Here is a 21,869-nt window from a genome sequence, read left to right on the forward strand (position 1 = left end):
ACGACATCATCGTCTTTAGCCGCACATTTGACGAACATCTACAGAGACTGGAGGCGGTGTTCGCCAGGATGCGCTCCGCCAATCTAAAATTTAAACCTAAGAAATGTCACCTATTGCAACGATCCGTGTGCTATTTGGGACACATAGTCAGTGCCGACAGGGTTGCCATGGACCCGGAGAAGACGGCGTGCGTCCGCAACTGTCCAACCCCGGCCACGGTGGGGGATGTGCGTCGCTTCTTGGGGTTTGCCTCATATTACCGTAGGTTCGTTCCCAACTTTGCAACCATCGCTAGGCCCCTGCACCTTCTTACGGGTAAAGGACGGAAATTCAGTTGGGGACCGCCAGAGGAAGCGGCGTTTAAGGGCCTACGCGATCGTTTGTCGACGGCGCCAACATTGGACTATCCCGATTTCGATCACCCTTTCATTCTGGACACGGACGCGAGTGACACTGGCATTGGGGCCGTTCTGTCGCAGTCCAAAGGCGGTGTGGAACGCGTGGTAGCGTACAGTAGCCGTGTCTTGTCCCCCGCAGAAACCCGCTACTGCGTTACTCGTCGCGAACTTTGGCTATTGTCTATTTTCTCCGCCAATTTCGGCCGTATCTCTACGGCCGTTCGCTTATTGTGTGCACGGATCATGCGGCTTTACAATATGCTCTGAGGGTAGACCAACCATCTGGCCAACTGGCACGATGGTTGGACACTCTGCAGGAGTTTTCTTCCCAAATTCAGCATCGGAAGGGGCCGCGTCACGCGAATGCAGACGCGCTCTCCAGGTTACCTCAAGGATCCCCTTGCGCTTGCGTGTCAGGTACGCATAGGTGTGCGCCGGCTCAGCAGCCCCCTCGGCCTATTGCGTTGGCGGTCGAGGTGCCTGAGGCTCCAGTGTGCCCGGGATCGGCCGATGGGGTTCTGAACCTGCCGCGATCAGTGTGGATTCGTGAACAAATGCTTGACGACTCGTTGGGGACTCTGCGGATTCGGGCTGCAAAGGGAGGGGGGGGGACTGCTTTTCGGAGGGACACCGGGGGCCGCTCTCCGCGACGGACTGCTGATATGGAGGGAGGGGTTACATGATCGCTGGCGTCTGGTTGTATCATCATCGTTACGGTACGAATTGATTAGGACTCTGCATTGCGACATGCTATTACACCCGGGGGTGCAGAAAACCTTGTTGACGTTGCAGCGAGACTACTTCTGGCACGGCATGACGACGGATGTCGTTGGACACATTCGCGCATGTCCCGAGTGTGCCCGGCGGAAGCCGCCTAAACACCCATATGTGCCGCCGGTACAGTTTATACAGGTGTCTCAAATTAACGAGTTGGTGGCGTTGGATATTCTGGGACCTTTCCCGCCATCCGCTAGGGGCAATACATTATTGCTGGTTGGGGTGGAGTATCTCTCCCGCTGGCTGATGGCCTGGCCCCTGCCCGACCAGTCGGCAGCGTCCATTACGGACGCCTTTCTATTTGGATATGTCATGGACAAAGGGGCGCCAGAGAGGCTGCTCACGGATCAGGGCCGAAATTTTTCTTCTAAATTGTTGGGCGAGGTGTGCGCTGCTCTGGGGACTAAAAAGATCCGGACATCTCCCTACCACCCACAGCCGGATGGCATGGTGGAACGACTAAATCGGACGCTGTCAGCCATGCTATGCCACACGGTTAATGAGAAGCAAGCTGATTGGGATTTGCATATCCCTGGCGTACTCTCGGAATACCGGATGACGCCTCACGCGTCCACAGGGTATTCTCCATTTTTTCTCATGTACGGCCACGAGAACGTGCTGCCAATGGACGTGCAGTTGGGAACGGGAGCGAGAGGCCCTATTAAGCCTCTCCCCGACTACATTCAGGACGCCGTTCGCCGCGTCGCTGAGGCGCGAGAGGGTGCCCGATTGGCTACTGCCAAGACCCAGGCCAGGAACGAACATTGCGCTCGACGCTCGAGGGGGAAGTGCCCCTGGAAGGTGGGGGACATGGCATGGCTGCATTGCCTGCAGGTGCGAGCAGGAACCTCCCCTAAATTCCATAAGCCATGGCAGGGGCCTGTTAGGCTCATTGAGGTTCCTAACCCGCAGTCCGCGCGCGTTCGGTTCGGATCTCGGCGCTGGTACATCCATACGTCTCGGTTGAAACCCTACGTGGCCCCACGGACGGATGCTTCATCTCCTGATGTTGCCTTGCCAGTGTCTGTTGCTGCCGACGCGCCCTTGCCTATGCCTGTTGACCTTGCAAGAGCGCCTGTCGTGCCTTCTACAGACAAACCGGCCGTGACACTGGCGGAGGCAGCGGACCCTGCTCTGGGTGGGCCTACCACGGCTGCGGGGACACCTGACCCCGCCGCCCCTCCAACCCCACCACAGACACGGTTCCGGGACACCCCGGACTCAGGTCCTTCGGGGGAACGGGACCTTGGCGTTGGCGGGCCTGCAATAGTGATGGGCGGTTTTGATCCCGTCGCTCCTAAAACCCCGTCGCGTTCTCGGTCTGCAGGGGGGCCGCCGCTCGTCCGGGACGGGCCGGCGACCCGCACGCGTTCAAAATCTCTTTCTTTTTGTTGATTGTTGTTGTCCTTGTTGTTGTTGTTATTGTTATTATCGTTATATTCTCCGTTGTCCGGTCGCGGCTGATGGTTGGAAGTCGCTCGCATTACTTGTTCTGTTTCAGCGGAGGACGGCTGGAATTTTCTCTACGGCGGAGGGTGGTGTAATGCGAGCATAAACGGGCTCGCTGGATGTGACGTAACAGGTGGGAGGAGTTAGGGTCACGTGGGGAGAGAGAGAGCTTTTAAGGACAGGAACCGGAAGGGCTCGAGAAGAGTGTGAGAGTAGAGACAGAAGGAGGCCACGCGGGGCAAGAGAAGGAAAGTGGCGTGATCGCCGCAGGGTTGGGACTCGACACCGTCGGCCATCGGTGTCCGGGCACAGAGGCGACAGAGAGCCAGCAGCGGGGCTGCATAGTGAGCAGCAGTGGGGCTGCAGATCAGGAAGCATAGAGGCTGCGTAACGAGCCAGCAGCGGGGCTGCATAGTGGGGCAGCAACGGGGCTGCAGGAGCGACGGCAGCAGTGGGGCTGCCGAGCGGGAGACGGAGGAGACACTGAGCGAGACGCCGTGAGGGCAAGTTGTACGAACCAATAAAGGACAACGGAGACGGACCCAGTGCAAAAGTCATTTTATTACATATGTACATATCCAGAGATCCATATTTGTATTTAACCAGACGAGAGATTTTTGAAAAACAGTTCACATTTTACATTGGCGACCTGGGAAACAATAACGTTAATTAGTTATCTAAATCATTCACAAAATGAAACCCACTACAACGCAATAACAACTATTTTATAATTCACACAACTGTGCATACACCTATTCACGAAGAAATTTATAAGAATAGGTTAATTAAAATGAGTTTTTTTTTTATATTGTGAATGTTCGCCACGAGTATATGTTTTCTTAGGTTTTTTCGGTAAAGTCACGTAGGTAAAAACATCAAAATTAATGAAAATAAAATAAAATAAAACAAAAATCACGACGTTTCGGAGGCAACACAAGTCTCCGTCATCAGGTGGGACCGTCACAGCCGAATTAGCTGCATCAAGTGAGGCAATGATTCAAGATGTAATCCCTTATAAGCAAGTTGAAGGGGGGAGGAGAGGGGGGGGAGCTCATCAGAATGTGGTAGCCAATGAATGGAACGTATCGGGAGGGAGGGGGGCGGGGCTCAAAGACAGCACGGAGTGTTAATACAACGCATCGTATTAACACTCCATGCTGTCTTTGAGCCCCGCCCCCCTCCCTCCCGATACGTTCCATTCATTGGCTACCACATTCTGATGAGCTCCCCCCCCCTCTTCTCCCCCCTTCAACTTGCTTATAAGGGATTACACCTTGAATCATTGCCTCACTTGATGCAGCTAATTTGGCTGTGACGGTCCCACCTGATGACGGAGACTTGTGTTGCCTCCGAAACGTCGTGATTTTTGTTTTATTTTATTTTCATTAATTTTGATGTTTTTACCTACGTGACTTTACCGGAAAAAACCTAAGAATATGATTCCTTGCAGTCACGAAAGCTTCAAATCTAGAACGAGTATATGTGTTTAATACAGAAATGATTCCTTGCAAAAAGTTTCTGTTTGGTGTTTTATCATGTTAACAACTGTTATATTTCCAGAAAGGGTAACCTTTATTGTTATATTTTGATGTTGGCAACTCGTGTAAATGTTGGACCACACGCTACGCCGCTCGCGTGTAAAAGGAGGCCGTTCTGAGCCGCCTCTAAAGCGTCGCCCGCGCTCGCAGTGTTCGTGTTGGGGGACAGTTGTGGACTGTGAGCGGAGAAGCCTCGCGTCTGTGCCTGTGGGCATCCCCAACACTCAGAGCCTGTAGTTGAACAACAATCAGATCACGAAGCTCGAGCCCGGGGTGTTTGACCGCCTGGTGAATCTGCAGCAGCTGTGGTTAGAAAGCAACCAGCTGACATCTCTCCCCGCTGGGGTGTTTGACAAACTCACCCAGCTCACTCGTCTGGTTCTGAGCACCAACCAGCTGAAGAGCGTTCCCAAGCGCGAATGGTGGTGGAGCTGCAGCCAGAGCAAATTTGAAAATAGCTATCGATTAAATATCACATTTGCTCTTGCCCATTACATGCGTTGGATATATTACAGACACAAAGACTGCCCTTATAAATGTAAACTAAACATTGTGTTCTTGCCTTTGATGTTTATAAGATTTTGTCGATCAGTTTTGAATAGTGAAATATCTTGCATTGTGCATCCTTTGCTTCTACCCCAGGTCTCCGTTGCGAAAGAGACTTTCATCTCTGCAGGGGTCTTGTCTGGTCAGACAAGAGTTCAGGGACGAGCGCGAATTAAATCGGGGACAGAACCCATTGAGACAAAGGTTTTACGGTATGGGAGACGTAAGACGAGACGATAAAACATCTCTGAATATTTCTCTGGGTGTACAAATGTAGTGGTTCAACTCGGGGGCAGTAATTATTGGAGACACTTCATTTATTATACTCACAATCTCCCTTCACACATCCTACAGCCGCTTAGGCTACACACACCCTAGCCTATACAAACACTAGCCATCTAACATCGATGGCGTTGACCAATACAGCCAACAACTGTATAACAGCGCAATATCAAGCGACGACGGCAGGGGTGACTATGAGAAGATAGGTGATGACGACGACGATGGACTTGAGCAGCACGACGGGGTTCCCACTTAGAATCAACAGCCACGAGGTCCCCTACAGGGGCCCTCTTATACTCGCAGCGTGGCCTTGCTTCGCCCTGGCCACGCCCCCTCTCTGGAACCTACTAGCGGGTTCCGGAGGCTTCCCAATGGCCCCCTCTGTGACCTTTCCCCCAGATATTCCCCTCCCGTCTATATTGTCGCCAACTGGCGCAAGTACTGCCATACACCACAGTTACCCTTTTGCGCCAGCAACTCGTGCTATTTCCCTACACAAAGACCAAAGACTGTGTCTTTGACCAGCAGAGAGCCCAAAGTAACAGCTTTTCAACGAGTCAAGACAGGACGAATGTATCCGATGCCTGGACAAGGAGGACGAGAACATCAAGACTGAATGGACTCAGGTGAAGACCTCTGTCTTCACCTGTCGGAGCCTGTGTGGGTGGCAACCCTAGGACCCTTTTGGGGACAACGGACGTATGGCAAGCTGTCCATACGAAAAAGGCAGTGTACAGGGCAATGTTATTGGATAACCAGCCCGATGCACATCAAAGCTGCAGCGGCTCAAACTGTTGTGAAGGCAACAGTCGAGACATCGGAAACGTTTGGAAAAGCAATGGAAACTGACCACGGAGATGCTCCGAAACTCATTTGGCGGACCATTTGGCGTGCCTGGAGGGGAGGGCAGGACTCTGTTCAGGCTGTGCTGCACAAGTACGGAAAAGCGCTGAGCCGTATTGAAACCATCGCCAAGAGATGGAAGGAGCACTTCCAGCAGCTTCTAGACCTGCCGGGCACGTCTCTTGTGGTGGTTGCGGCATCAGTTGAGTCGCTCACGGGCGTTTGGGACAATATCTCGGCTGCTGAAATAGCAGAAGCGGTCAAATGACTGCAGAACGGCAAGGCGGCTGGGAATTATGATATTCGCCCCGAGATGATTAAGTCATTGCATGGCTGACTAAGCTATGCAACAAGGCATGGGAGACTGGAACAGCACTGAGAGGCTGGCAGAACGGAGTCATCAAACCCATCTTTAAGAAAGGTGACAGGCGGCAATACTGCAACTACCAGGACATCAGCCTCCTCAGCCTACCTGGGAAAGTCTATGCTGTGCTGTTAAACAAGAGGCCCCAGAAGGTGGTCGAGGGAAGAGTGATGGAGGAGCAGTGAGGTTTCCGCCCGGGAAAGGACTGTGGATCTGCTCTTTACCCTGTGGCAACTCCTCGAGAAATGATAAGAGCACGCCCAAACTGTCCACATGTGCTTTTTGGACCTGGAAAAGGCTTACGACCGAGTCCCTGACGAATTGATGTGGTAAGTGATGCGTGAATATAGCGTTACTGACTTGTTGCTATGCGCGATCGGTTCATTGTAAGAGCAAAGCGAGAGCTTTGGTCCGGCATGCCAGACAGACCCATTCCCAATCTGGTTTGGACTTCAAAAAGGCTGTGTGCTATCGCTGTCATTGTTTATCCTGTTCATGGATTGACTGATGAGATGGTGCACGGTGGCGACGGGCATCAGCGTTGGCGGAAGGGAGGTGTTAGCCATGCTGTATGCAGATTACATAATCCTCTTAGCCCCAACTCACTCCGACCTCCAGAATGCGCTGAACACCATTGTTGCAGTATGCGAGGGTGTAGAAATTGGCATTAGCACCTCCAAAACAAAGACTATGGCTGTGGCCAGACCAAGGTGGCCGAGCCCTTCTTCCTCAACTGCGAAGTAGTAGAGGAAGTCAAAGACTTCCGGTACCTCGGGGTGTATTTCTCGAGGGATGGAAGAAGTGGGAAAGGAGATCGACGACAGGATGGGAGCGGCAGTCACATTGATGCAGACGAGGAACTCGTATGTGGTCTGAAGGAGCTAAAACTTCAGGCAAAGCTCTTGGTCTAGCAGACGATATTCGCAGTGGTGGCATGTCTCTCTCTCGCAGATCTGGTGAGAAGCACGACTATTCGCCAAAGACGCAACGTCCAGTAGGCACTATTGAGCTTGGAGCAAAGCCGCATACGGTGGATGGGTCATCTGCTAAGGATGTCGAAAGAAAGACTCCCCTGGGAAACGTTCGAAGGACGTCCTCCAGTCAAAAGACCCAAAAGCCGCCTATGATTGCGCTGGAAATACTAGGTGGTGCGCCTGGCCGAGGAGAGACTTGCAATCCGGGAGCCACAGTTGATATCGCTGGCAAAGGACAGGACAGGATCGAAGGCCTTGGTGGAATCGCTGCTCCCGCGACCCGATTCAGTTCGGAAAAGTCGACCAATATTTATTGATTGATTGAAATTTAACGCAAACAATTCGAGGTCATTGATGTCATAGTTATGAATGGAGGTCACTTTGACGAAGAAATCCCAAGCATCATCATAAGCTAAGCGTACCCTCTGTGGTTATTCTCAGTGTGACTCATCTGGCTTGTGGATTTAAATGGAAATTAGTCTGGCTCATCTGCAGCGCCTGTATCTGGATCAGAACCAACTGGCGTCTTTCCCCACTTCGCTGTTTGACAAACTGACCCAGCTCACTCATTTGGCTCTGAGTGACAACTGCCCGAAGAGCGGCCCCAGAGGCGCGACTGTCGGTACAGTTGTAGCCACGTGCGTGAGAGTCTAACGGCAATCATAATACATTTACTGTAGTGTAAATCCATCAACAGCAGCATGGATAAATGAACAACAATCACAATACATCAATTGTATACTCGAGGAATGTAATTAAATGCAGGTCCTTTTAACTACAGTATACAAAATGTGAAACAGAATGAACGTCACTTTACGGAAGGGGAATATGGTCGTGTCAATTTAAGCATCTCTATAACACGTAAAGCGAACAGCGTTAAAGTGAATAAATTAATATTAAACTATTATACGTCTTGTTCTATGAAGGTACATATCTATGAAAGTAAATGTAGTTTATTTAAGTTACCTCACGTGTATGTGATGAATGGCGTTATCTTAAGCTAACGGGTCTCTCTCAAGGTGGCTGGGAGTCGGATAAATCTACCAGTTCTCTGTCTGTGAATGAAGCAGGGGCGGTTTCTTCATTAGGGCGATTGGGCGACGCACCACCAATGTCATTCAACCACAGAGTCACGCTAGCCGTCACTGTGCCTCTGGATATAGTCCAATCAGCGTCATGTCACGTTCTGTGGAGTACCGCCTCTTTTTGGGCGATTTCACTCCGGCTGAGAATCGCCCCGAGTGGCCCCATAGACTTACATTCAAAGATGTTTTTTTTCGACCGGGGGGCGCTGCAATGCATTCTCTATGGCTTCCGGGAGGGTTCGCCCTAACGTGCTTACGTCATCATACGTAAGCACGTTTCATCCAACAATATAATTTGTCGCCACCTAGTGGAATCTTTAATAAAAGAAACGTGAGTGGATTTTATTAATAGTGAGTATAGAAACAAACAAGATGTATTGTAAGAGTCACTTTATTTTTCATTAATATTAAGGAAGTGAAGTTGCCTTTACATGCTTAAGCTGTTAATTTATCCATTGCATGGGTGGACCTTATCCTTATCAATCATCCAGACATTTGCCCCCCCTGAGAGATTTTGCAGGAGCCGCCACTGGAATGAAGGTCCCTATAACAGATGTTTATGAATGGGAATACAACTCGCTTTAAAATACACATCGCGATTAAAGTTAATAGAAGTTGTTCTTTCTACCCCAGTTTTCACTAACACCCACTGAGCCGCATGGTGAAGAATGGTTAAACAACTTCCCATTACCTATATGGTTTGCAGAGGGTCTTCGTTTCACAGTGGAATGTCAAAGAGGTGTACGTTACAAGTGACAAGATTATCCTGTGGTCGTCTGTAAAATTATTACTTGTCCCTCTTTTCTGCACAGTGTCTTCCTGTCGGATTTGAGGTGTCCATCCGTCCGTCCTCTTACCAGCCAGCCAGCCAAACCAGGTGATTCACTCCAGTCAAAAACGCTCTTCTGCATGCACATTGGAATGTTACATTTCAAAATTAAATTTTGAAACGTGCTGTTCATGTGCATTGTTTTAGTATCCTTATAGGTGTTGGTAACACCTAGATCACTACTGAATCAACTGCCGTTGAAATAACAGGATCAGCGTGTTAGCGGTGACTCATAAAGTCATGCAGAGGGTGGGCTGAGAATGTGAGTGATGCAATGCGTGTAGAGTCGACGCGTTGATTTTGTGGGCAACCACCAGTCGCGCCCTGAGGAATGCTCTTCAGCTGGTTCTTTGACAGATCTAAATGCTGCAGCTTCCCCAGGCGGTCAAACAATCCCTCGGGTAGGGCCTGCAGCTGGTTGATATTCAGTGCCAGAAGAGTCAACTGGGGCAGACTATCAAACACCCTAGCGGATTGTAATGGCTTATGATGATGTTAGAAACATGTTAGGTAAAAGTGGCCCATATTCACTTCTGGAGATATGAGTTGAGTAGTGACCTCCATGCTAATTGCTCACAAGGAAGTCTCACCACTATCATGGAAATGTGTTCGTGAGAGCGACATCTATTCACATGAATGTTTAAGCAGAGCCACTTCCGTTCTCTCGCATAGAGACATCGGAGTCGACAAAACCTACATTCGATACCACGGAATTTTATTTTCTTAAACAACGTCGATTCACTTAAAATGCAATCGAAGAGTTAAAGGTACAACAGTTACTTCCATTGAGACATGTTAGTTAAATCGAACTTCATTCACTTGCAGAGAGATCTAGGAGTTGAAGCGACCTCGATTCATGTTCATAGAGAAGTGTTAGATTAATCCTATTAATTCCATAGATAACATTGTGATTAAATACCACCTGCAGCCGCTTTAATGCCTCTTATTAGAGACCTGTTAATATCATCTCGATTACTGTCGCACATAAATGTTCGCTCATACGACCTACATTCGCTTTCATAGACATGTTACAGTTAAAACGACCTCCATTCAATATAACAAATATCTTCTTTAAAAAAGGCAACCATGTTCACCTGAACGCATTTTTAAACAATGTTGTTATATTGAGTTTAATTATGAACGTTTTTTAAGAGCACAGTATGTATATCATAATTCCTAATCATTTACGATTGCAGGGGATTTATCAGGAGCCTCATGGTGTCGTGTCTCCACCAGTGCCGTCAGGCTGTCAAACACCCCGGGGTCGAGCTTCGTGACCTGATTGTTTCTCAACCACAGCCTTTGCGTGGTGGTGGGGATTGCCGCAGGCACAGACGCGAGGCGTTTCCCGTCACAGTTCACATCTGTTCCTGAGCACGAACACTGCGAGGGACGGGCGACAGTTTAGAGGCGGCTCACAACGGCATCCCTTTTCACGTGAGCGGCTTCGCGTGTGGTCCAACATTTACACGAGGAGCCTCTTACTGAAGCTTTCCCTGAAAAACGTTATTCACAACATATTTCAGTGTTACCTGCCAACTAATATACATCACACGATCTTTTTGACATTGAGATTCGTGTTTTAATTGGGTTTGCCTTATATGTGTCAATTATTGTCATTCGATTTAGGTCCTTAATGTATCCAAGCATTCCGCATGTCTACCTTTGAAATAATGATGTGTATTTCCAGACTCTCTTGTTTAGTTAAGTTTTTTTTTTATCTTTATCAATATGTAGAAATGTAATAATGGAGATCCATGATCCATCTACTGCAAGATGTATTCACGACCATGCGATGTATTAATCCACCTTGCACCTGCACACGAGCTGCTGTCATTACTCCATCTCCACAGTGGGCGTCCTTCCGGGCGCATTCTCTCGCTACCACTCCGCTATTGTTATCTACCATGACCAATGTGCATTGACAATGGCCAATGTGCATTGGCCATTGTTAATTATTCAATTATACATTCTTGCGCCGTATTCTGGACAAATAAATGTATTTTAATGAAACGTTTGTTGTCATTGGTGAGCGTTTTCCTCTTACCCATGTGTTCCTTTCTCTGTCTATCAATGTATTTCGAAGCTTGGAACACCGAGTTCTTCCATGCGCACTTGTCAGTTATTTCCCTCAATTTTGCGTTACAATCACTGTGTTTCTGAACCATCCGCCATAGGAGGTGGGTCACGCTGATTAGCAACGATTGGTTGCAGTCACATTGGAATGTTAAGTTTCATTATGAAGTTCAGATTCACAAAAGCACTCCAAGCTGCTCTCGTCCGCAACATTATTTTATTCCTTGTGATCTCCTTATAGGTGTTGGGAACACCGCGAACGCTACTGAAACAACTTCCGTTTAAATAATACATTCAGCGTGTTAGCAGTGACTCATGAACTCATAAAGAGTGAGTGCTGAGAACATCGAGTAATGTATTAAATGTACCACCAGTTGCGCCCTTGGGAACGCTCTTCAGGTGGTTGACGTGCAGACTCAACCACTTTAGATTCCCCAGGTGGTCAAACACCATCTCGGGAAGGGCCGTCAGCTGGTTGCCACACCAAGATCCAGATTAGTCATCTGGGTCAGAATGTTGAACACCCAAGCGAATGCGTGATCGGTATTATTGTTATAAATAAAATAATCACAAAACTGACATTTTGAAGAATATTTTGTCCAAATTTTACTCACACGTCGATCCCCATATTAATCCATGTGGGCAAAACACAATTCGTACTATTTTTAGGAAAATCAATAGTGGGTGTTTTGCGGTTCGAAAGATTCCTGCCTAATGAATGTGGAATTTCTAGGAGTGGCGCACGTCTAAACACAGGAGCTGAACTCCTCTACACGCTCGTTTTACTGGGAAATCACCGCACCTTGAAATTAATTACAAGTACCACGCGGGAGAGCCGCACGTGATTCACTTTGATTCTCAGGTGCAGGATGGTCTCAACCCGGTATGCAATGATGGAAAAAGAGGGATCAAATGACATTGGTATTTTTACTTAATTTCAGTAATATTCTCATTTTGTAATGTTCATGTAATACAAGCGTGCGCTGAGTGCTCTCTGCATGACGTTTATGAAGGTAACATAGAATGCAGTCGTGGCTGCCTATAAACCGTCGTACCTGTATGTCCCCCGCAGCATTCGTGTCCAGAGACAGATGCGGACTGCCACGGGAGAAGTATCGCGTCTGTGCCTGCGGGAATCCCCACCACCGAAGCTCGAGCCAGGGGTGCTTGACAGTCTAACGCAGCTCACGTATATGGGTCTTAGTGGCAATCGGCTGCAGGCCCTTCCCGGGGGGGTGTTTGACCGCCAGGTGAATCTTCAGCAGTTGGATCTGAGCAACAATCAGCTGAAGAGCGTTCCCAGGGGCGCGACTGGCGATGGAACTGTAGCCACGCGCGTGTGAGTCTCTCTGGTGATGAAAATGCACCCGATATAAATGGAGTTGAGTATCGCGCACGGGGGTTTGCAAGCGGTGTGCATGCATGTGCGAGTTACGGACAGTGAGGTCGCATCGGGGCGAACAGGTGCGGCGAGAGAGAGAGCAACGGAAAGGAGATGGCTAATTAAGATGCATAGCAGTGATTGGCTGTCTGCAAATGCAGGCGCGGAACAGGCACCAGGTTGTCGGGAGATTGAGGCGATAGCGACAGAAGCCACGGGCGTGAGGTGACGGGAGGTCGCCAGCTTAATAAATGAGGAGTTGATAAGGAGGGGGATAAATACGGGAGCGTGTGTGAGAGAGGGAGTTGATTTGGTCGGAGTGAAGAGAAGAGGAAAGACAAGAGAAGTCCCAGGCCCCGCTCGCCACACCTCGCCCTCTCCAGCGGTGATGGCTCAACCCCCACTAGAGGCAAGGGCGAGGTTGGAGAGGCAAGGGTAGAAGTGCTAGCAGTAGAGAAGCTAGCGGAATTCTAAGTGTGAGCGTGCGAAGCTAGCAGTAGAGAAGCTAGCAGAGTATATAGCAGAAGGCTAGCATTGGAGAAGCTTGCAGAGTATGTAGTGGTAGGTTAGCAGTAGAGAAGCTAGCAGAAGATATAGTGAGAGGCTAGCAATTAGAAGCTACCAGAGTATATAATAATAGGCTGGCAGTGGAGAGGTTAGCAGAGTGTACGGTGGTAGGTTAGCAGAGTGTACGGTGGTAAGCTATCGGATTGTGTAGTGGTAGGCCAGCAGCGGAGCAAGCGAAGCGAGCGGAGCGTGGCAGGCAGGCTATCAGTAGAGAGGCTAGGAGAGTGAGAGAGCAGGCTAGCAGTAGAGAGGTTAGAGAGAGCAGGCTAGCAGGAAAGGGGCTAGAATAGTGAGAGCAGGCTAGCAGTGGAGAGGCTAGGAGAGTGAGAGAGAGCAGGCTAGCAGTAGAGAGGCTAGGAGAGTGAGAGAGAGCAGGCTAGCAGTGGAGAGGCTAGGAGAGTGAGAGAGCAGGCTAGCAGTAGAGAGGCTAGGAGAGTGAGAGTGCAGGCTAGCAGTGGAGATGCTAGGAGAGTGAGAGAGCAGGCTAGCAGTAGAGAGGCTAGGAGAGTGAGAGTGCAGGCTAGCAGTGGAGAGGCTAGGAGAGTGAGAGAGCAGGCTAGCAGTAGAGAGGCTAGGAGAGTGAGAGAGCAGGCTAGCAGTGGAGAGGCTAGGAGAGTGAGAGAGAGCAGGCAAGCAGTAGAGAGGCTAGGAGAGTGAGAGAGAGCAGGCTAGCAGTGGAGAGGCTAGGAGAGTGAGAGAGAGCAGGCTAGCAGTGGAGAAGCTAGGAGAGTGAGAGAGCAGGCTAGCAGTAGAGAGGCTAGGAGAGTGAGAGAGCAGGCTAGCAGTAGAGAGGCTAGGAGAGTGAGAGAGAGAGCAGGCTAGCAGTGGAGAGGCTGAGAAAGAGAGAGCGGAGCGAAGCAGGCGAGCAGCGTAAGTGGGAAAATCACGATGAAGTTACGGGGTGTTGAACGCGAGGAGTTCTGATCAATAAAAAGTGACACTGGAGAAAAAGACGTCCTGGTGAAATAAAAACATGTAAACAGTGCCAAATTTCTCAGCATAGAAAGACGAAAAATACGAATACACAATTGTAAACAACACAATCACGAGCTTCTCAACATGAATAAAACATCCATGCCTGCTTACGTGTAACCATGAATGTTAAATAGTTAAACCTGTTCAATTAATGATATTCTAAATAATAAAATCCAACGGTTAATCGATTTCCATTAAGGCGACTCATTAAATAACAATTATAATGCTTCTTAGCAATGATGTCAGTAAATACTGCATTTTCATTGCATCACAGATATTTTCCACAATGCATTGACTATCGTCTCAATGAATCAGTGTCCAGCAGTGGATTAATAGTAACGCTGGTGATGATGAATCTATATCTCTACATATTGAAAACAGTTATTTTTTACATTGGCGACCTGGGAAACAAAAACACGTAAATTAGTTATCTAAATAATTCACAAAAAACCCACTACTCCATAACTATTTTATAATTCACACAACTGTACATACACATACATACTAAGCAATGTATAAGAATAGGTTAGTTTAACACGTAGGTTTTCGCGACCAATATCATCCATGATTAGAGGTTTTTGGGTTAGATCACGTAAATATATGTGTCGTCAAAACCCGCCACCACCCGATACAGCCAACTAGTAAGGGTTGTCACGTAAACAGAACATTCCAATTCGTCACTAATCTTGGATCTTTCGGTAAAGTTACGTAGAAGGGAAATCAAAAAATAATAAAAATAAAACATAATAAAATTCTCACGACGTTTATTATTGGCGAAACGTCGTACTCAGATTGTAAATGTTGTGGCTTGGCTCTCCAACACACCGGTATGCTGTACTAGTGACGAATTGGCATGTTCTGTTTACATGACAACCCTTACTAGTTGGCTGTGTCGGGTGATGGCGTGTTTTAATGACACATTTATATATTTATGCGATCTAACCCAAACAACTCTATTATGGAAGAATAGGTTAATTAAAAATGACATGTTTATATTGTTGTAGTGACTGGGAATGTCACTGTGTGGTGCCGGGTCTGCGAGGCCACGGCGGGAGATATACTGTTGTGTGTACACCCTGGACACGGGGTATAGTACCAGCCCTAGTGGGGGCTTGGGTGATCGCTGGTTAAGCGCGGTGGCACCACGAACAGTCCGGTGAGGGCTCCCGTTGAGAGAGCAAGAGAGTGTCAGCCAGCTAGGGTTACATTGGGGGCATGCTACTCTGGCTGACCTGGGGACACGTGACCGGATGATACTGGAGGAGGGCCACCGGTGGAGGAGGCCGATGGGTGGTCACGTAGGCTGGAAAGAGCTCTCGAGAGCCTTCGGGCAAGGGCGAGAGAGATCGAGAAGGTGGGCGGGGCGAGAAGAGGAGCCAGCCCGGTCCGCTATAGCGGGGTCCCCGAGAGGGGCTCGGGGTTCCTACTGTTGGAGAGGCAGGAGATCCACGTCCAGCTTGAAGAAGCCTCCAGCCACGCGGTCCAACTCGTGGTCTGACTCAGTTGGACTCACTACATTGTGAATAGAAGGATGATATATAAGGGAGGGTGAGGGAGAGTTGTTGAGTTGGTCGGAGTGAAGACAAGACAAGAGAAGTCCCAAGTCCCGCTCTCGATGCCTCGCCCTCTGCAGAATAGTGGAGAGGAGCGGGCGAGCAGCGCAAGCAGGAAAATCACGACGGGGTTACGAGGTGTGGAATGCGAGGAGTGCTGCTCAAATAAACGCGACACAGGAGAAAACAATTAAGTGTATTTATCTGACTCTTCTTTATGAATGTGAATCGTGGTCGCGTGAACTCAGTTTGCTCTGCAAGTGAAAATATTTAACGAGCAAGTCTCGATGAAATTAACAGGAATGACGTTAACTGGTAAGTTTCATGCGAAGTGAATCGAAGTTGTTTCAGACACGAAGTCTCTATGATAGCGAATGGAAGTAGCTCTCGTTAATTCACGGGAATAGATTTCATTCTCACTATCACATTTCCCCGAGAGTAGTGAGCATTCACTTAGAGCAAATGCATCTTTGTGAAATATTTTGGAGGTCTCTCCTCAACTGATGTCGCTGGAAGTGAAAAGAGGCGACTTGAAATAAGTGATATCGACACCATAAACCATTAGTACCTGCTTGAGTGTTTGACAGTCTGAACAGAGCTGACATCTCTCGATCTTAAGAGGAACCAGCTGTCAGCTCTGGGCGCCACGGTGGCGATATGTTAAATATATCCCCTGGTATGTATGTATTTTCTAATTATTTCGAACAGTACATGGCCAATCTTGCTAATCTGAGTTGCGGGGTAAGGACAAGAAACTAAACACAAAACCAGTTCTATGCAGGAGATCGTGTTCTAGATTTGAAGCTTTCGTGACTGCAATGATTCATATTCTCAGGTTTTTTCAGTAAAGTCACGTAGGTAAAAACATTAAAATTAATGAAAGTAAAATAAAAAAAAAAATTCACGACGTTGCGGAGGCAACACAAGTCTCCGTCATCAGGTGGGACCGTCACAGCCGAATTAGCTGCATCAAGTGAAGCAATGATTCAAGATGTAATCCCTTATAAGCAAGTTGAAGGGAGGTGGAGAGGGGGGGGGAGCTTATCAGGCTGTGGTAGCCAATGAATGGAAACGTATCGGGAGGGAGGAGGAGCGGTGATCAAAGACTGCACGCAGTGCTCAACACAATGAATGGAGACGTGTCGGGACGGAGGGCGAGCGGCGATCAAAGACTGCACGCAGTGCTCAACACAATGAATGGAGACGCGCCGGGACGGAGGGCGAGCGGTGATCAAAGACATCACGTAGTGCTCAACACAATGAATGGAAACGTGGCGAGCGGTGATCAAAGAACAATGAAGAGATTACTGTTAAACACTGTGGATGTTAACACTCGGTGAAGTAAATTAAAATAGTGCCTGTCAGATAAGATGGTCCAAAAAGTGTAATTAAGTCTTTTTTGCGTGGTTAATAACATCTTTCCAGTGATTACTGAGTTTGTACCCATCATCACGGTTGAAATTATGTCTGTGTTTGTATATTTGTATGGCTTCGTGTACAAACCTTTGATGGTAGCCCGGAGGTTTGCAGAGAACCTTGGTCTCGGAAAAGACAATTTCATGAGAGCCCGCCGAGTTGTAGCAATGATCGGCAACGGCCGAAGAATCAGTTCTGCCGTGTTTCAGATCTGACTTGTGCTCGCGGACACGATCAGCAACATGACGTTTTGTTTCTCCAATGTAGCAATCACCACAAATGCAACTCAATTTGTAGACTCCAGGATACTGTAAGTCAGGAACGACATCCTTCACAGATGGAATCAGATCACGGATTTTATGCACTGTACTGAATCGGACTTGGATCTTATGTTTGTTTAGAATTTTGGAGATCTTTTTGGTCACGCCTGCTATGTATGGTAACATTAATTTTAATGTTTTTACCTACGTGACTTTACCGAAAAAACCTGAGAATAGGAGATCGTGTGTTCGATCCCGACCCTGACTCTTTTAAATTTGGAGTTTGCATGTTCTCCCCATGGTCGCGTCGACTTTTTCCCGGGTCCTTCAGGGTTTCCTTGTACATTTACAAACATGCGTTTATAGTATTTGGCTGAAATCAATGTCCACATGATAAGCCACTAAGTTGAGTTATCGTTTGTGGTCACTTCGCTTCAGAAAAATAGATATTTTGCTCAATGTACCTAGCGTGATACCATTAAAATAGTTTCGTTTATAGTTCAGTTTTGTTTCTGCTAGGGTGTTTAACCGTCTGCCGAATCTGCAAGGTTTGTATTTGAGGAACAACCAACCGAGCTGCCTATAAACCTTCGCCCGTCCCTCGCAGTGTTCGTGCTCAGGGACAACTGTGGATTGTGGAAGGAAAAGCCTCGCGTCTGTGCCTGCGGGAATCCCCACCACCACGCAAGTGCTCGGTTTTTACAGCAATCGGATCACGAAGCTGGAGCCCGGGGTGTTTGACGGTCTGACCGAGCTGACTGATCTTGGTCTTGATAGTAACCAGTTTCAGGCTCTTCCCGCTGGAGTGTTTGACCGCACCGCCTGGGGAATCTGCAGGCGGTGGATTTGAGAAACAACTAGTTAAAAAGCTATTCCAGGGGGCGTGAATTGTGGTCAATCCAGAGTCAATGCTTCGACTTTAGACTCATTGTGTCACTGGCATTCTCGGTGCATCCTCTGTACGCGTTTAGGAATCATTGCTAACATGCCCAAGGTGCTGTTTTTTGTATCTTTTGAGCTTTCACCAATTCCCATAACGAGATTAAAGCTCGGTAGAAAAAGAGATCGACGAGTAGAGGCCGCCCGAAATTCGATTTCGGTTTCAGCGCCGAAAGTTGGCAAATGGCCTCTTTCGGCATATTTTCGGTTTCAGCCGAAAGTTAATTTTTAACTTTCGGTCTGGTTTCGGTTTCGGCCGAAACTGATATTGACTTTCGGTCGTCATTCGACAACCGAAGATCTATTTTTAAAATATAATTCTAGTGCTACGTTTATCACTCTGCCTATCGGCCAGTCAGTTGGCGCTAGGCAATCCTATGCGATAGGCTGCAAACACACACACACACGTCAGCATCAACAGTTTGGGAGCGAGGTTACAGCCGCATCCATGGTCTGCTAATCATAATATAGGTTTTTGGGTCAGAACGCGTTATTTATAAATGTGTCGAAACCCTCCACCACCCGACACGGCCAAACAGTAAAAAATGTGTCACGTTTTCAAAGGACAAATTAATTGACTGCTGTTGATTCTCTCTTCAGCACACCGGTGGGCTAAAGAAGTCAATTAATTTGTCCTTTGAAAACGTGACACATGTTTTACTGTTTGGCCGTGTCGGGTGGTGGAGGGTTACGACACATTTATAAATAACGCGATCTGACCCAAAAACCTATATTATGAATAATATTGGTCGCGAAAGCCTACGTGTTAAGTAGTGTTTAAGTTACACGTAGCAAGATTGTCTTGTTGTCCTCTGTAAAATGATTCCATGTCCATCTGTTCTGCATAGTGTCTCCATATGCGATTGCATTTCTTCATATGTGAACTATCATATAATATAAACTATCAGCCCACACGTCCTTTACAGGTGTCCGTCCGCCAGTCCGCCAGCCATAGCAGGTGGTCCACTCCAATCAAAAACTTCCTCTGCAGCCACATTGGAATGTTACGTTTCAAAGTGAAGTTCGGGTTTCCAAAAGCACTTCAACCAGTTGCCGTTCACTTCTTCATTTGCATTGTTTGAGTCTCTTTATAGGTGTCGGTAATACCTCGGGCACTGCTGAAACAACTGCAGTTTAATTAACAACATCGTCGTGATTCTTAAACTCATAAAACGGGTGCCCTGAGGTTGCGAGTGATGCAATTGGTCTCGAGTCAATGCGTTGACTTTTTGCGACCATCAGTCGCGCCCCTGGGAATGCTCTTCAGCTGGTTGTACCTCAGATCCAAACGCTGCAAATTCCCCAGACGGCCAAACACTCCCTCGGGAAGGGCCTGCAGCTGGTTTGTAGGCAGAGACAGAACTGTCAGCTGGGTAAGACTGTCAAACACCCCAGCGGGTACAAATAGCTTATGATGATGCTAGATACGTGTTAATTCAAAGTGGCCTCTATTCACTTTTAGAGGCATTGGGTGAGTATTTGCCTACAAGCTGTTTGCTCAAAGCGAACTCTCACTTTTCCCATGGGAATTTGTGTGTAATTAAACATAATGATTCACAATCGCAGTCCCAACAGCAGAAGCATCAGTGTCTAGTGTCTCGACAAGTGCTATCAAACACTCCGGGCTCGAGGTTCGTTATCTCATTGTGGTTCAACCATAGATTCAGTGCGTTGGTGGGGATTCCCGCAGGGACAGACGCGTGTCGTTTGCTCCGGCAGTCCACAGTTGTCCCTAAGCACGAACACTGCGAGGGACGGGCAACGGTTTAGAGGCGGCTCACAACGGCCCCCCCTTGCACGCGAGCGGCGTCACGTGTGCCCCAACATTTATCCTGGCAAGGCCAGCTTACTTTTGGTAACCGTTTGATGTTATTTACAAGCGTGTTTTTCTCTGATCTATCTGTCCCCCTGTATCTCAATGTAATTCCAAACTCGCAACTCGCATGACTTCTTTACGCACATCTGTCGCTGTCCCATACTTTCCGTTATAATGACTGTCTAGACTCGATGCGTTGACTCTGTAGCGACCACCTGTCGCGCCCCTGGTAACGCTCTTCAGCTGGTTGCTGCTTAGATCAAATCGCTGCAGATTCCCGAGACGGTCAAACATCCCAGTGGGAAGAGCCTGCAGCTGGTTCCGATTAAGATCCAGACCAGTCAGCTGGGTCAGACTGTCAAACACCCCAGCGGGTACTAATAGCTTATGATGGTATAGGAGACCTCTTCGTTCAAAATGGCTTCTATTCACTTCCAAATACATCAGTTGAGGAGTTACCTCTATACTGTTTCTCAGATCTTTATTTGGTCAAATTGAACTCTACCCACTGTCATGGAAATCATGTTGTTAGTGACTGCTAAATTCATTCACATGAAGTAATTAACCAGAGCCATTTACATTTTCTTTCATGCAGACATGGGAGTTGACAAACCCTCTATTCCCTATCAGACAAATCTGATCTGAAACAACTTAGATTCACTTTACATTAACCCTAACAGACCTGCTTGCTAAACTGAATTTAATCTTAATTTTAGAACTTTCGTGACTGCAGGAATTATTATTTGGTTCTTTCGGTTAAGTCACGTCTAAAGATAAAATAATACATTAAATTAAATAATAGAATACGACGTTTCGATTGCAACACAAGCAATCATCATCAGGTATAATGAAATAGCGACATAAAATCTAACCAGAAAACTATAGACAGACATATTAGCAGACAGATATCACCAAGATACATAGCGGGAGCAATACAGGTAACAGAGAGGGGTGATCGTCTCTGTGGGGTGGCCTTAAATAGACAGAGGGGGGGGGGCGGAGGCAGAGAGAAGGAAGGGGGGTTAGAGAAAAAATTAGCATATCAATGAGCGGTCAACAGACGTGGTGCTGCACGGCAAGTAAGCCTGAAAATCAGGAGGACACACTAAAATTAAATAACCTAGTAAAATATCGAAATGTAATGTAATACAACACAGAGGGTCGGTCAACACACAATTAACGCATAGCCTGGTTGATTACGTATTTCAAAGATTGCTAAGTTAGAATTTAAGTGTGAACATTCTAAAGAGGACACAGGCAGAGAAAACAAGTCGCCAGAGAGAGAGAAAAAAGATAAGCTTAAAACTTCCCCGTAGAAGTGGTTCAATCTTAATTTTAGAACTTTCGTGACTGCAGGAATTATTATTTGGTTCTTTCGGTTAAGTCACGTGTGTTGCTCCCGCTACGTATCTTGGTGATATCTGTCTGCTAATATGTCTGTCTATAGTTTTCTGGTTAGATTTTATGTCGCTATTTCATTATACCTGATGATGATTGCTTGTGTTGCAATCGAAACGTCGTATTCTATTATTTAATTTAATTTATTATTTTATCTTTAGACGTGACTTAACCGAAAGAACCAAATAATAATTCCTGCAGTCACGAAAGTTCTAAAATTAAGATTGAACCACTTCTACGGGGACGTTTTAAGCTTATCTTTTTTCTCTCTCTCTGGCGACTTGTTTTCTCTGCCTGTGTCCTCTTTAGAATGTTCACACTTAAATTCTAACTTAGCAATCTTTGAAATACGTAATCAACCAGGCTATGCGTTAATTGTGTGTTGACCGACCCTCTGTGTTGT

This window comes from Lampetra fluviatilis, chromosome 27 (assembly GCF_964198595.1).
Source record: "Lampetra fluviatilis chromosome 27, kcLamFluv1.1, whole genome shotgun sequence".
In the NCBI taxonomy this organism is placed as follows: Eukaryota; Metazoa; Chordata; class Hyperoartia; order Petromyzontiformes; family Petromyzontidae; genus Lampetra; species Lampetra fluviatilis.